General features: G+C 46.8%; 1 long non-coding RNA gene across 1 annotated transcript; it reads left to right on the forward strand.

The window, feature by feature from the left end:
- Positions 1-3,969: 3,969 nt before the first annotated feature.
- Positions 3,970-13,324, forward strand: LOC125172883 (uncharacterized). Its single transcript, XR_007154860.1, has 3 exons — positions 3,970-4,081; positions 10,753-10,826; positions 12,979-13,324. It is a non-coding gene; the product is annotated as an uncharacterized LOC125172883 (long non-coding RNA).
- Positions 13,325-17,253: the final 3,929 nt, after the last annotated feature.

Here is a 17,253-nt window from a genome sequence, read left to right on the forward strand (position 1 = left end):
CAAGCAGGCTCTCTGCTGTGAGCGCAGAGCCTGACGTGGGGCTCGAATCCAAGAACGAGGAGACCATGACCTAAGCTGAAATTAGAGTCAGACTGAGCCACCCAGCCACCCCTTTTTCAGCATTTAAAGAAAATATTTATTGGGGCACCTGGGTGGCTCAGTTGGTTAAGCATCCAGCTTCGGTTCAGGTCATGATCTCGAAGTGCGTGAGTTCGAGCCCCGCGTCGGGCTCCATGCTGACAGCTCAGAGCCTGGAGCCTGCTGCGGATTCTGTGTCTCCCTCTCTCTCTGTCCCTCCCCTGCTTACACTCTATCTCTCTCTCTTTCAAAAATAAATAAACATTTAAAAAATTTTTTTAATAAAAAAATTTAAAAATGTTTATTTATTGGGGGGGGGGAGGGGAGTAGGGGAGGGGCAAAGAGGGAAAATCCTAAGCAGGTTCCATGCTGTCAGTGCGGCTCAGGGCGTGGTCCCAAGAACTGTGAGATCATGACCTGAGCCAAAATCAAGAGCGGGACGTTTAATCAACTGAGCCACTCAGGCACCCCAGCATTTTTTTTAACTACGTAATTTTAAATGATAAATTATCTTGTGAATGAAGATTACTGGACTCCATAGATTGTGATACAAATTTTCCCTAGTTTGATCATTGTGATTTCTATTTTTATTTCCTCTGTTCTCAGGTATTTTCCTCCACCCACTCTTCCTGGCAAATTCCTACTTGTTCATCCATTTTCAGCTTAGATGTTATTCCTCAGGGAAGGCTTCCTGACCCTCCCAATCAGGTTAGGGCTTTTAGCTGTAAACTCTTACAGAGTTGATACTTCTGATATACATTAGAACGATTCTTTGTGTGATGATCTGTTCCTTCTTGTTCCTTACCAGTCCAGAAGCTCCTGAGCTCAGGGACTGTATTGATCTTTATCACTGTTTCAATATCTTCTTATTGAATGAATGACTGAAAAATAGTTATCAGGGAGAATGCGAAATAGTACAACTCTTTGGGCGGTGACCTTGGCAATACCTAAAGAAAAAAAAAAATCCCTGATGACTTATGCATTTCCCCTTTGGCCCAACGTTTCCACTTCCAGGACTCCAGCCTAATGATACCCTGGAAAAAAGGTTAAAATGATTAATGCACAAGGTTATTCGTTGTGGCATTATTTGAGATAACAAAAGATTGGAAACAATCCAAATGTCTATCATTAGGGAGACTGGCTGAATAAGCTGTGGTACATTCACACCAAGGAACCAAAGGGTGCCATCCAGCTGTAAAAAGAAATGTGGAAAATGCACTACAGTGGAATGATCTCCAGGATATGCTGCTAAGTGAAAAATGCAAGGTGTGGAACTGAGTATCTTTTGTGTAACAATGGGATAGGAAGGGGTATAAATATGTATACAAATTGTTTATATTTGCAAAAAGAGACACTGGAAGAATAAACCAAAAAGCGAAACAAAAACAAACAACCCACCACCCAACAACAATAAAAATGATTGCTGAGGGAGGAAAGAACATGGTGGCAGGACAGTGATGGAAGCGAAATTTTCTAAACACATATTGTTATATGGTTTTGGCTTTGGAATCAGATTAATATTTCACACATTCAAAAATAATATTAAATCAAAAGGAAAAGAGAAATAAAGGCAATGTCTAAAATTTGAAAAACAATCTGAAATGAAGGACCTTAACTGTATATTAAGTTGGTGATATAACCACTCAATGAAAATAATTACCTGAAGTGGCTTTACAACACAATATATCAATGGTACATGCTTAAAAAAATATTTTCTAAGGATAAAAAGAGCTGCAAAGAAATTTTAAAACTTCATTTGGAAGTCTTACTGTTAGTACAAATATTGGCGTTTTTGTAACTATTTTATATAAATCATTGCATAATGCAAATAAGTAATTGTGTTAATACTAGAATCTGAGATCTTCAGAGTACGAGATACGAGGATAAAACCAAAGAAGTTAACTAAAAACCCTGAAATGGTACATTTGAATTGGAAATATTATCAGGAACTCATAATCTTGTTTTTTTTTTTAATGTTTATTTATTTTTGAGAGAGGGAGAGAGAGCATGAGCAGGGAGGGGCAGAGAGAGGGGGAGACACAGAATCCGAAGCAGGCTCCAGGCTCTGAGCTGTCAGCACAGAGCCCGATGGGAGATTCAAACCCATGACCTGTGAGATCATGACCTGAGCTGAAGCTGGATGCTTAACCGAGAGAGCCACCCAGGGACTCCCATAATCCTTCTATTTTTCTGCTCAAAAGTATGTATTTTCCAGCTCTGTCCACTGAAAAATTTGGAAGCAGTGATCATCCACCATCAGTGAGCATGCCTAGTGCCCGGATTGTGTTTTCCAACCACCAGGGCTCCTTGGAAAGGCAGCTGATTCCAGAGCTGGGGCAGGAAATAGACAAGACAAGTCTGGGGCATCTTGATGGGCCAGCAAGCAAGGACACTGTCACAGAGTAATGGGATCACACTGAATATATAAACAATCATCTGTCCATATTGACATTCCGAGAAAGAGAGAGAAAGCTTCAAATCACCCAAATATTATTAAACACCATTGGCGGTAACCAGGCCAGTTCTCATCCTGAGAATTAGCAGTGACAAGGAGAGAATCAGGCCCTTCTCCTGTCATTCTTCTATTTCATCTCAACCTACAAGCTGTCGTTTATGAATGATAGTTTCTTATAAAAAAAATTCCAACTAATAAATATAGAGGGATTGATAGGATTAGAAAATTACCTTTTTTTTTTTTTACAATCACTAATAAAATAATGGATTTAGGCAATAATCACCGATGGATGAAACTATTATATGAAAAGTTGATGGGGAATTTTATAACGGAGGGAATCAGGTTGTGCCTGCCTGAGCCCACAGGTCCATCTTTGCAATTGCTGTGTGTCTCCTGATGTGATGTCATATGACGTGCACAGCCTCACCCGTGAAGTGGCTGCCATAGTTTGGATTCTCTCAAAAGCACACCCTAGGAAAAAGATTTGGGTGCCAGCGGTTCACTTGAGAGATGATCCCAGAAAGTACCTTTAAGAGAGTGGAGAACCGAGGCAGGGAAAGAAGAAAACCGCTGAACAGTGAATGGATGAGCGGGGGGCCACCACTCACACACCAGGGGGCCCAGGTCCTTTGGGGATCCCCTGAAAGACTGCAAAACAGGTGTCAGGAACCCCCGTTTCAGAGGCAAGGAGGCTGGAGCCACCAGCTCCCACCGGGCACTGGTCACAGACTGCTCCTGGGGCAGGAGCTCCCCAGCCACTCTCCAGACCAGAGAACGCCCTCAGGGTGCAAGCCTCAAAAGGGCATTGGTCTGGGATTGTCTGGAGGTGGCTATCAGGATTAGCCAAGAGGATTTGGTGAAGCACCAAGACCCCCCCGCGGTGGTGCCATGCCAGAAGAGTTGAACTTAGGGCCGACTTCTATTTCTAGAAAATCAGGGGTAACGAGGAACAAGGTAAATAATGGAGTACCTAGAGAAACCCAGAATGGGGGGGGGGGGGAACCTTCTCCAGGACAAACGATTTCTTTCACAAGGATGGTCTCGGAGTTGGTTACCCCTGTGGGCAACCGGGCTCCGTCTGGGCCGCTCTGAGGACCCACGAGCCGTGGCCTCGGAATTGTTCCACTTGGGGCCTGACAGCCGAGGTGTTTTTCCGAGATTCCAGCCCCCCTCCCCTCCCCTCCCCTCCCCCGTTAAGGGTTGCCCCACGGGCATCAGCTTCCTGCATGTCTAAATTGTTCCCAGCTGGAGGGCTGAGCGGCTTTACCCAGCTAAACGCGGGCAACCTTTGCTGCGGGGAGGGGGAAGGGCACCGAACTGTCTCCCCAGCTGCTTCGAGTTGGGGGAGGGGGCGAGGGGAAGTGGGAGGGGCAACCCCAGTCCCCGAAGGCGTTTTGGGGGATTCCTACAGGGGCTCCCAAAGAATTCCTGCTGGCGGTGCGGCTGCTGCCCTCCGGGGTGCCCCCGGCACCCCCCCCACCTCAAGCCCGCGGCAGGCAGGCGCGGGAATTTGTGCGTGCAGGCTGTAACAGACATGCTGTGCGATGCGTGAGTGTGGCGTGAAAGCGCCGGGCAGCCCCAGCCGTGCTTCTCTGCGGGTTTGTGTTGGGCCGGTCCCCCTCCCAGACGTGGGCCCCCGCGGGTGCTCAAGTTCCATCATGTTGTTTCCCTGCTGAGGACCATCCGGTCCAGGCAGCCGTGGGCCTTCCTGAGATGCTGGAATGCGGCTCAGGCTCAGCTGCCTCGGTCAGGCGCGGGGAGGGGGAGGGGGGGGGGAAGGGCCTGGCGGGGAGGTGGCTGGGGGGCCATCCTGGCGGCCACCTCTCCTCCCTCCATCTGCCTCAGTGTCCCCTCTCTCCTTCCCGGGCCTGTCTCCCTCCCGCTTCAGCCTCAGCGCCCCCCCCCCCCCCCCTTCCCTCCAGGTCCGCCTCTATCTTGGCCTGGAAACACCGCCAACCTTTCACAGCTCTCTGTGTCCTTCCTCCTCCTTCGTAGTTTCCCCATCGAGAGCCGGTTTACAAAAACAGCTCTTAGAAAAAGGTTTTTTCTTACAAACATGCTATAAGGAGACATTAAAAGTTGGAGAGGGGGAAAAAAAAAAGAATAACCCTGTCACTCTAACTCAGCAGCAGCTGTGGTCAATTTTGGTTATTTCCTTTCAGTTTTGTTTTTAATGTTTATTTATTTATTTTTGAGACAGAGATAGAGAGTGGGGGTGGGGAAGGGAGGCTGTGGAGGGGGCAGAGAGAGAAGGAGACAAAATCCCAAGCAGGCTCTGTGCTGTCAGCGCAAAGCCCCATCCGGGCTCAACCCCACCAACCGTGAGATCCCGACCTGAGCCCCGAATCAAGAGTCCGATGCTCAACCGACTGAGCCACCCAGGCGCCCCTCCTTTTAGTAATTTTAAAATGAGTTTTTAAACCTCTCAAGCTATACTTTGAGCTTATATTCCGCTCTTTTTTTTATCTTAATGACAAATCCCTCCAGTGATTTCCAACCTCAGAGCAAGTATCAGAGCACCTTTACAGCGGCCTACAAGGCCCTACATGACCTGCCTACCCATGCCACCTCCCACGGGTGCCCGGTGTGCCCTCCTTCAAGAGACCTCTCCCGTCTGCCCATCTCTCTGCTCCAGCCACAATGGCAGCTTCCCTTTCCTGCCGATGCAGCTTGGGGGCCTTCACATCAGCTATTCCTGGTGCCTAGAATGTCTTCTCCCAAGTCCCCATGGATCGTCAGTCAAGCCTATCATGTCCGCCTTCCCTAAAAGGCAGCACCCCCCCAGCTGCACTCCCAGTCTATTACCCAATTTTTCACTCTAACCGCAATGTTGGGAAACAACCCTACTGCACTCCTGTTGGGCAGACACCCTTTACCCAAGATTCTCTCATTGCCTGGAGGGACATTTTGGTTGAAGGAGGATTGCTGGGCTTAAAGGTGTGCATATTTAACATTTCTACCGAGGGGCGCCTGGTTGGCTCAGTGAGTGAAGCGTCCCACTCTTGATTTCGGCTGTGATCTCACAGTTGCTGAGTTCAAGCCCCGAGCTGGGCTCCCAGCTGCCAGCCCGGAGGCTGTGTGGGATTCTCTCTCTTTGCTCCTCTCCCCATGCTCTCTCTCTCAAAATAAATAAATAAACTTAAAAAAAAAAACCAACCCCGTATTTTTCTTTTCATACACTTTGTTAGAGGTTTGTATGTCTTCTGTGCATTTTATTTTTCATATTCTTTGCCCATTTTTTGTATTGCATTATCGGTCTATTTTTTTATTGATTTATAAGAGTTCTTTATGTCTTGTGGATCTGTTTAGCCAAAGCAGATTTTACCGTTATCTCGTTCTAGCAAGTACAGGTTGCAAGGGGTCTGCACTTCCATAGTACCGCCTCTTCTATGGGTGTCAAAGATCCCACCCTCTGGTTTAGGAGGCTGATAAGAGTCCTAGGCCATTTAGAAAAGGGTGACATTGATAGGGGTGAGTGTGGATGGAGCTCCTCAGCAAAGTCTCAGGACAGGGCTGGGCATCGCTCCTTTTGAGCACTCCAGACAACTGTTAGTGAAGGCCCTGGCTGGACAGTGAAGAGCCCAGTGGCCAAAGTGGCCTGGGGCACCCACCTAAGTGACCACAGAGGATCTGTCGGTGAAGGCCCAGCCCCCTGACAAAGCTCCCTGTTAGTAATGACGGAGGGCTTAGCGGTCTCTGGGCACTGACTGTTTTCCCCTCCTTGTGGCCCCACAGGTCTGGTTCCTTCATCTCAGTCCCCCTTGACCTCTTCCGAGGCCCTGTCCGATCCCACTCCCTTCCTTTCTCCCATCCCAGTGACCCCACTGACTTCCCCAGGCGGCACATGGTCTGGGTCTTTTCTGTCCTCTTTCAATCTATAGCTAAGGTATAAACTCTATCTTCAGCTTCCTTCAGGATCTACCTTTTTTGATTTTCGAAAGCACTTTTCTTTGGCAAAAGCAGCCTCTTGCAAATGAAAGCCTCTGCCTTCCAAAGTGTGGTTTCTGATGATCTGGGAAGTTCAAAAACAATGACATCTGAACGCAGGCTGTTTCTCTTTCTTTATGTTCCTGCTATGAAAGCACTAATTCTCCTGGGGGTAGAGTGGAACCTTTGATTGACATGAGGAAGTCGAAAAAATAAAAGCAAAATTGTTATTTTGAGATATGTACTAGCTGCATTCCTGCCTGTCTATGGCGGATTTGTTTCCCCGGGTCTGTTACTTGTCTTTTAACTTGGCTCATGCAGTCTCTGTCATTCTGAAGCGAAACGTAGTCAAATCTTTCCACCTTTCCTACATGTCTTCTAAAGCTTTTATGGGGTTTTGTTTTTTTACATTCAGCTCTTGAAATCAAAGGTACTTTGTATGTGTGTCTGGTGTAAGGCGGAGTTCAAATTTTCCATCTTTCAAATCGGAGTCATTTGTCCTAGTGCCATTAATTAAATCGCCTATATTTTCTTCGCGGATTTGAAATGCTACACATAATATAGATAGATGGATACATAGATAACGAAGGAGAGAAGGAAGGAAATAAAGAAATAAATGAAGGAGAGAAGGAAGGAAATAAAGAAATAAAACTCTTGTTTTATAAGTATTTTTATTTCAGGCTTGATAGTCCCCCCTCATTTTTATTCATTAAAATTAGTTTTTCCTGTGGAGAAAGAGCGAATGCGGAGTTAGTGGGGTTTTGGTTTGCTTTTTAAATGTTTATTTATTTTTGAGAGACAGAGAGAGAGAACACGCGTGGGCATGAGGGGGAGGGGCAGAGAGAGAGACACACACAGAATCCGAAGCAGGTTCCAGGCTCCCAGCCGTCAGCACAGAGCCCGACGCGGGGCTCGAACTCACGAACCATGAGACCCGTGACCTGAGCGGAAGTTGGACGCTCAACCGACTGAGCCACGCAGGTGCCCCAGGGAGTTAGTGTTAATGGGGACAGAGTTTCAGTTTGGGAAGATGAAAGAGTCGTGGAGATGGATGGTGGTGTTGGGGGCGCAGCTCTGAGTGTACTCAATGCCACTGAGCTGTATACTTACAAACGGTTAAAATGGTAAATTTCATGTTATGTAGATTTTACTACAATAAAAAATTCTAAAAAAAATTTTTTTTGGATATTCTATTCTTGTGTATTTTTTCTTCCTGTTAGACTCAAGAATCAGATTGTCAAATTCCATACAAGGTACCTTTGATATTTTGATTGAAATTGCGTTCAATTTATAGATTACTTTGGGGAGAACGGACATCTTTATAACCCCGAGCTCTTCCATCCGTGAACATGGTGTGGCTCTCCATTTATTCAGATCTTTTTTTTTTTTTTATGTCCTTCAGTAAAGTTTTATAATTTTATTCATATCGGCTTATTCCTAGCTATATTATGGCTTTAGTTGCCGCTGTGAACGGAATCATGAGTAGAGCACAGGGGCTGTCACTCAGGTCTGTCCCCAGCCCAGCCCCTGGGACGAATGACTAGGTCCGAAAGACACATGAGTCAGGAAGTAAAAAATGTCTTTTCATTACAACCCTCTGCAATAGGGAGCAGGTGTATCCAAGTGAGCCGAGCCGAAAAGGCTGGCAAGGTCAAGAGGAGGGCCCTTCAGGATCAGGGAAAGCCAGTTTTATCACCTGTGTGGTCAGGAAGAGGGAGAAGCTGAGATGATAAAGGTTAGGGCTGATGCTCCCCATGAATGCCGATGTATCCCAAATGCCTCTTTCATCCTGCTGGGCAGATTGTGGCTCTGGAGCCAGGAGCCAGGCGTTTGAACCCTTCTCTGTCATTCACTAGTGGAGTGGCCTTGGGCCACTGACTTTGCTTCTCAGGAACCCGGTGTCCTCACCAGCAAAATAGGAGTGAATTCTAACTACATATTTAGTTTAATTATCTGTCTGTCCCCCACCCCTGAACCGTAACTGCACGTGGGCGGGCATCATATCGATCTAACTCGGTGACGTGCAGGGCTGCTTCAGGTACATCCATTGCTTTTGAAGGAAGTAGGAAAAGGCACCCTGTTGAGCAGACACAGCTTTGTGAGCCCACAGTCTGGTGGCTGGTCCCCGGGCTGGATCTTGGCCCCACTTGTCTGTCAGCTGGGGGGCCTTCGTGTAGTGAGTGACCTATCTGGGCTGTATACCCGGTGCTTGGCCCAGGCCTGGCACATGAGAAGTGCTCAAGAAATGTACTAAGTAGATGATTAGGTGTGGGGGCTTAGAAGATGAGGGAGCCGCTGAGGGGTTCTCACTTGAGCTCAAAAGGAAGTCCTCTGCTTCCAGGTGCAAAATAATACGGAATATTCCAGGTGCATTTTATTTTATTTTATTTTATTTTATTCTCTTTTATTTTATTTTAGAGAGTGAGAGAAGGGGAGAGAGGCAGAGGGAGAGACAGAGAATCTTAAGCAGGCTCCATGCTCACCGCAGAGCTGGATGGGAGGCTCAATCCCACGAACCTGGGACCACGACCCAAGCCAAAATTAAGAGTTGGACCCTCAACCGACTAAACCACCCACGTGCCTCCCCTCAAGTGCTTTATTTTCCTTCATTCTACAGGTACTAGGGATGGTGACCTCGGTAGGAATGGGGTAATCTGATGATCTGGTGGGATGGGCACCCCAGGCCTGAGGGAGCCTTCAAGAAGCATCCTCACTCAGGGAGGAAGGAGCCTGACTTGGTAACAAAAACCTTGAGCAATCCGGGGAAGTAGAGATGAAGAGTATCTGGTGTGTGCGTGGGTGCTTTCTGAGGAGGGGAAAGAATGGGGTGACCTGAAGGGTGAGGAAGAGCCAGACACAAGAGGTGTATCTGGAATATGCTTGGATGTTGGGTGGAACGTGCAAAAGTCCTGCTGCAGGGGGCAGGTTGCTTAGCCTCTTTGGGGAGTTGAATATTGACAAAAGTGACTAGCCCTCTGAGCATCATTTCATAGACTTTTCATTAATTAGATGCCTCTTGGGATTTTCTACACTGTCCTCCCCTTTCTGAACTTGGTGAAGTTCAAATAATGGAGACATACCCTCACTACACCACCGTCTCCCAGACACGTACTGTGTCTCTTCGTATAGGGCCAGCCTAGGGCTGACAGGGTCATCCAGCCCAGACAGATAAGAGTCCCATCTCCACTGTGTGCTGTGTGCTATGTGCTGTGTGGTATTCGTCAACTCCTCACAGCCTCCTTCTCCATCGATAGAATGGGGATAAGAAAACCGACCTTACCAAGTTGTTGGAAAGATTCTGCCCTCAGTAATAAAGGCAAATAGTGTGAGAGCGAAGGAAAGACCACTTAAAACTCCAGGAAAAACATAAAGATGCAGAAGGAAGGAAATATACAAGCACACTCCTTGACTCAGCGATGAAGGGTATTTAGATACAGTACAGTAATCCTTACCCTTTTAATTTCTTTTTTGTGTCTTTCTGTGCCGGTCAGAACTTCCAATGCGACAGTGAGCAAAAGTGGTGTTAGTGGGCAACCTTGCTTTGTTCCTGACTTTCAAGGGAATGGCTCGAATGTGTATCATCAAGTATGAATGCTAGCTTAAGCAGCTGTGGGAATAGTGAAATCTGAATCCTCGTGGAACCTCTGATCTTCTTCTTCTGCGACTAAACAGTGGTTTTCATGCTTCAACCATTCCAAGAGTCCACAGTCCCTGTGGGATGAAGTTTAAGCCTTTGAAAAGCCCAGCATTCAAGGCCTCTTACTCTTTCCCAATCCTGAGTCTTTAGGATTTACCCACTGATCCCATTCCAGACGTCTGGACATTCCAGAACGCAGTTTTGATGAGATCTTAAAGTCTGTCTCAGAATATCTGTTCCGTTCCTCATTCCTGCCGGCTCTTCTCCTTGCCTGGAATACCCTTTCCTTTATGTACTCCCACTTATCTTTCAAAGGCCAACTCACCTCTTCAAGGAAACTTTCCTTCCACCCTCTCTCGCCCTTGATGCAAGATTCGTTTATAGTCTGGGACACAGGTCCCAACACATACGAGGGTCTGTAAGTGTCTGTTGAATAAACAGATAAATGAAACTATGACTAAGCCTTTAGGTCACCAAAAGGAGAAAAAAAAAAAAAAAAGTCCTGTTCTTCCAATAAATCCAGACTGTGCTTTTGCTTCAGCCTCCAAACTCCCACACATGTTCAAAAATGTTGTCTTCTGCTTTATACTTGATCAGCAGTTTGGCTCAAAATAAAATTCTTGAGTCACACTTTCTTTCCTTGCTGACTTTGTAGGTGGTGCTCTATTGAGTTCTAATGCTGGATGCTGCCATGAAGAAGTCAGAGGCCAGCCTGATATGCCCCCACTTGTAAGTGACTAGTTGCCTTTTGTCAAGTTGCCCAAAGGATTATTATTATTATTTATAACTTTGAGATCTAATACCCTTATTAGGACATACTTGGTATTGATCATTATGAATCCATTTTCCTGGGTCTCATTAACTTTTCACTGTCTCCTTTTTTTAAAAAACATTTTCTTCTATCTTAGGATATTTGTTTGATGCTGGTTTTTTTTGTTTTTAATTTTTTCTGTTATGTGTATATGGTCTCTGTCATGTTCTCTCATCATTTAAGCTTAAGAAAAATCTTTCCATTTTGTCTTTCTCACACTCCTCATTTCTTTTTTTTTTTAAGTTTTTTCTTAATGTTTATTATTTTTGAGAGTGAGAGTGTGTGTGTGTGAGCAGGGGAGGGGGAGAGAGAGAGGGAGAAAGGAGACACAGAATCCGAAGCAGGCTCCAGGCTCCGAGCTGTCAGCACAGAGCCCGATGCAGGGCTCGAACTCGTGAACCACGAGATCATGACCTGAGCCGACGTCGGACGCTCAACCGACTGAGCCACCAAGGCACCCCTCACATTCCTCATTTCTAACCACTCTGTCCCTAGTCGTATTTCAGAAGAGTCTGTTTTCTTCGGTGCTACTTTCACATTGACTTTTATTTCTGCGATACCATTTTCCTGAATCCTGACAGCTTGTTGTATTTCCTTCGATTGTTTTCTTTTGTTTCTGTGAGGTCTTCTATCTCTTTTCTGTACTCTTGTTTAGTAGAAATAAGCCCTTGGCATAGTGTCTGGTGTATGGCGGGCATTCTCTCTCTCTCTCTCTCTTTTTTTTTTTTATCAAGGGGACTGTTTTCATTTTCTAGTATTTTCTGCCAGGTTTTCATCAAGTCAAGATGAATATCTTGCACCCTTGTGATCACGCTTTAAATCTAATTTTGCAGTCTGCTTGTAGACTTACTATATTATAAGCACTTGTGTCCATGTTCTTGTAATTATTTAATGGCGGAACATCATGCCATTGAATCAATGTATCATTATTTATGTGACCCTTCTGCTACTGGACATTTTGCAGTGTCACAATTTCCTATTGAAATACATATTCCATATTATCGTTGTTTTCATTTGCATCTCACTTTTATTTCCTATTTCCTGTTGAAGGTTGCATATTCTTCCATGTTTACTTACTGCTTCTATTTCCTTGCTCGAATTACTTGCTTGTGACCTTTGTCCAGATGTATCTCTTAGCAACTCAGGCATTTTTCATCGGTGTGTATGAAACCCTTACATAAGGTAGACGTTAACCACTTGCCATTTTCCCCACTCCTGGGTGACATTTAAATTATAGTTATTTTTCTAATATATGGAATTTCGGTGTTTTGTCTATAAGTCTCTGCATTTGTAATTTCTTTGACTTAGCTAATTGTTTATACAGCAAGCCCTGTGTGAGCACCCCGTCCATAGGACAGGTACATGGGGAGATAGGGAGCGGGGGAGTAATGGACACCCCAGTTCCTGATTTCCAGGTAAGTTGGGGGTGCAGACATGAAAACAACCATAGCGTTGCCTCAGTAAGTGCTAGAATAATAAAGATTGCAAAGGCAGCAGCCGGAAAGGCAAACCGAGCTAGCTCTCTTGCACCCAGCCCCCGGGTGGAAGAGCTTGCATACAATATCTCGCTTAAACCTCACAACAACTCTGTGACTTAGACAAGGAGAGTGATCCTCAGGATCTTCACAGATGAGGAGAACAATTCTCAGAAGGCGAACATGACTTATTCAAGCTCTGACACCTAGTGAGAGCCTAAGCCAGCATTTGAAGTCAGCCTTTTAGACTGTAACCTCCATACCAAACCCGTTCCCTGGGGCAAAGTGGTGATGGTGGTTGACCATGGCAGTGATAAGTGATGGAGTTGCACATCGAGGAAAGCCTCCAGGAAGAGGGGAGTCAAAACTGAGACATGAAAGGTGAAGACAATTTCACCATCAGGCAAGAGGCTGTGAAGGAATGGGCATCCCATTGCAGCCTGCTGAATCCATGAATCGTATGGTTTAAGAAGGAGAAGATTTCCCCCAGGCATGGAGCTACAGCCGCCTGAGAGACTGCAAGTTGGCCGATAGCCTCAAGGTACAGGTGGTTCTTTCCTGACCCACATTTTATTTGTCTGTCCATTCCCCACAGGCTCCATGTAAGGTGCTGGGGACAGAGAGGTGAACGAGAACGAGACATTCAAGACATCTGCCCCATGGAGTGTACGTTCCAGGTGGGGGAAATAGACAAAAAAGAAGCTGTACTGAATATTTGCTCTTCGCCCAATGACCTTTAAAATTTCTTTCTACATTTTGATTATTCCGGATATCTTGAGTTCCTCCTTCCCAAAGCAGAAGCCTGCCTCTCTTGAAGCGAAGGTGCAGGCATGTGACCTACTTCCCTCCAATCGCACTCACCGATCGATCTGAGATACCAATGGTGGGGCGTGGGGGGGGGCAGTGAGCTCTGTGTGGGGCCAGCTGCATGCTAGCCTGGGGGGTGGCCAAGGCGGTATGGCTCTGGAGTCAGTGACGACAGCAGCAGCTCCCACATCGGTTGTGCGCTTCTTGGACACGCTCCTGAAAACTGCATCTAGAGTCTGTTTCTTCACCATCCGATAAGCTAACATCCCTGAGTAAATTCCCTTTCTACTTAAACTGGCCAGAATGGACTCTGCTGTGTGCAAGCAAGAATACTGTGAATGTGCAAAGAAGTAAATATACACACTGAGGAAACTAAGACCTCCTCCCTCTTTGTCAGGTGCACAGATTATAGGAGACTGGGATGAGAGCCTTTGTACCTGGTGCCCTGGCCAAAGGCTCTTGATCTCTTGTAGGGAGTACTGTACTGTCCTCCTCTGTGAGGACTGTGAGATGATACGTACTGGGATGGGATTGTGTATTTTTATTTTTAGTCTGCTTTTTATTTTTTAAAAGATTTTATTTCTATGTAATCTCTACACCCAGTGTGGGGCTCGAACTCACAACCCTGAGGTCAAGAGTCGCCTGCTCTTCCTACTGAGCCAGCCAGGCGCCCCAGATTAATGGTATTGTCATACAATTATGTACCCATCTCGTGGTCAGAAATAAGCAAGGGGCTAAAGCCTGACTGCACCTGTCTCAGGAAGGAAGAAGGAAAGAAACAATCCAGGGTGTGTGGCCTTGGGGTTGTGGGCCCTCCAGGCCCTGCATATCTATGTGAAGGAGGCTGGTTCAGTGTCCCCGGAAGCCAGATTTACGCCCTCTGACGTCACCGTTAAGATTAGCTGCAGAAGGGAAAATGGGGGTCCTGCCCACAATTCAGGCTCTGCTTTAATTAAATCAGTGTCTTGTCCTGGGAGACAAAACGACTCGCCAAGAGCACTGAACTGATGGCAGGGGAAGTGAGTGGCACGGAAGTGCTTTGTGCACTGGCAGGGCCAGTCTGTTAGCAGCGCAAGGTGAGAGGTGTTTTTCTGTTGGATGCATTTCTTTGCATTTTCCAAGGCTGGTGGATCAATAGCTACACACAGCTGAAATAAATTTCCGTCTTTGCTCTCCGTACCCTGTGACAGGGAGATGTTGGGCCATTAGATAACTCTGGTTCCCATCCGGTGTTCCTCCTGTCAGTGACTGCTGTCCGTGACCTCTCTAGGTACTCACAACAGCCTTCTAAGGTGAGGGCTACTGTGTCTATTTCAGAGACAGGAAAACCGAGGCCCGGGGTGCGGGGACATCATGAGGCAGAGTCCCAGGGCCTCTGTGCATGGAAGCTGTTGGTTCTTCCAAGTTCTGTTATTACCATTGTCTATTTTCCGGGCTACAGAGGAATCATGACCCTCAGAGAGGGAACATTGCTTGCCCAAGGTCACAGAGCCAGTCAAAGGCAGGGCTGGAGTTAGAAGCCGGCCTGTTGGATCACAGAGCCCCCTGCTAGGAGAGCTCATCAGCCTGGGCTGGGCTGACCTCTGCATGCCTGCCCTGGAATCAATGGGAGAAAGGCATCAAGATGTATATTCCTCTGAGAGCCCCTGGAGGGAGAAGCAGGCTCCTTCCCCATCCGCAGTAGCAAGGGCATCAATTCCTGGCTCTGGAAGGCCCTACTCCCCAAAGCTGCAGCTCTATTTTTAGCCTTGAATCCATCAATAAATGGAGCCTGGCAGAGCAGGCGACTCCTGGCTGCCTGATATTAATAAGATGAGAGAACGGGACCATTTATTAAGCGCTTTCTGTGTGCTGGGCATTATGCAAAGTGCTTAACATGGATTATCTACTTAAATCTTACAACATTCCTATGGAATAACTACTATTATGATCATTTTATAAATAAGGAAAGTAAGGCGCAAAGAGGTTAGGGGACTTGCTTGAGGCCACGCAGCTGATAAACTGCAGAGCCAGGATCCAAATGCAGGTCAGACCCAGGTTTGTGGGATTCTGAGCCCACGTGCTTTCCTCCTTACCACTCGGTCCAATAAAACAGGCCCCTGTTTGCCCACCCTGGGGGTGGGGGGCAGAGGCGGCAGCAGCAATCACGGTACCAGGAGGTGTTGTGAGGCAGGAAGGAGCCACAAGCCCCAATTGGTTGGTTGGTTTCTGTCACTGAGAACAGAAACCCGACCTGAGCGTCTCCAGAGGGAGAAAGGCTGGAAGAGCCTTGTGGGCAGAAGGAATAGCATAGGCAAAGGCAAGGAGGTATAAAGTGAGGCCTGTTCAGGGCACAGTGAACAGTCTGGTGGGATTTGGGCAGAGAAGGAAGACGAGGCCAGTCTTGGAGCAGGGCAAGATTCCGTAAGATCTTCAATCCCGGGAAGTTTCGATATTCTGGATCCTGGAGGGATCGTGAGTGGAAGAGTGGCTTTGTCATGTCTGAGCTTCAGAGCAGGGGGTGGACTTGAGAAAGAGACGTGGGAGAGGGAGACAAATGGCTATTCTCACTGCCGGTAGTGACAATAGCTGCCATTTGCTGAATACCTGCTATGTGTGTTAGGCCCCATAGTAGGTGCTTTTCCTAAGTTATCACCTAATAAACACAGTGGTGGCCATTGGAAGGCTTTCATTATCCCTCTTTTACAGAAGAGGAAACAGAGGTTTTGTGAGGTCAAGTGACTGCTCAGGGCCACTAGGATTGGAATCTCCAGAGACCTTGGTGCTACACTGGCCAGAGAGGAGGGTGTGAAACCGTAACAGTCTCAGGCAAAAGGACATTTATCTGAAGTCTCAGGAACAGAGACGATAAGGTAGGTTTCAAAGATAACAGAGACGAAGATTTTTTTTTGTTTTATTTTGTCCTTTAAATAAGTTTATTCTCACACATTGAGGATAGCATTTATGTTACTAAGGTTACAAAGCTTTTCTGGGGCCGGAACTGGCAGAAAGACTCAGCCAAGGGAGAGGGCATTGTTTCTCAGGGCAGTGGCTAGGAGAAGGAAGAAAAGGCAGGGTCTCAAGTTCAGTGTGTCCAGTGGCACAATCAGAGGTGCAGCCAGGGCTCAGGGTTCGAAGGCCCTATGGCAAGCGGCAGGGGTGAGTGAAGGAGGGGGTCAGTCTGGGTCCCAGCTACATCTGACATCTGACATCAGTAGGGTTGCAAAGTCTCCAAAGAGGTGGGAAATATACCTCCCTCCACCCCCTGCCCGCCACACACAATAATAGAGATATGTCAAAATGTTAAGAGACACAGGACCCAACTAGAAGAACTCCCAGTGGCCACAGCTGGAACAGTTTGACCAACAAAATACATAAAGCAGCACTGGGGGCACCTGGGTTGCTCAGGCGGTTGAGTGTCCGACTTTTGATTTTTGGCTCAGGTCACGATCCCAGGGTCATAGGATCAAGCCCTGTGTCAGACTGTGTGTTGAGGGTGGAGCCTGCTTGGGATTCTCTCTCTCCCTCTGCTTCTCTCCCCACTCGTGCTCTCTCTCTCCTTAAAAAAAAAAAAAAAAAAAAAAAAAGGCAGCATTGGGTTGTAACCCAAGTATAAAATAAATATCCATGAGTCCATACTGATATAAATAAATGATTGAATAAATGATATAAATAAATGATTGCGAGGAGACAAATCTCCCATGCGGAATCCCAAATAATTTATATAGAAATTCCACCCTCAGGGAAATGGTGCCCAGCTCCCCACTGCTTGAGCGTGGGCTGCACACAGTGACTTCCTTCCTAAGAGTACAGTTGGGGGGCAGAGTGGCCTTTTCAGAGGAGAAACCTGGCAAACATGACCCAGCCAGATGATCGGAGTCAACATCAACAGCGATAAGTCACATCGATCTGATGTGTGTCCATCAGCAGCCTTGGTCAGGGTGCCAGGGGCCCCTGGCAGCCTTGAAAAAGTTCTGCTTTTCATAAACACGAGCGTGCTTGCCTGCAGTAGCCACAGCTCGGGTCCATTCCTGGCTGTCTGTCCACAACCTGGCAGGATGGGAATGAGGACATGGCCTGGACG

This window comes from Prionailurus viverrinus, chromosome C1 (genome assembly GCF_022837055.1).
Source record: "Prionailurus viverrinus isolate Anna chromosome C1, UM_Priviv_1.0, whole genome shotgun sequence".
Taxonomy (NCBI): domain Eukaryota; kingdom Metazoa; phylum Chordata; class Mammalia; order Carnivora; family Felidae; genus Prionailurus; species Prionailurus viverrinus.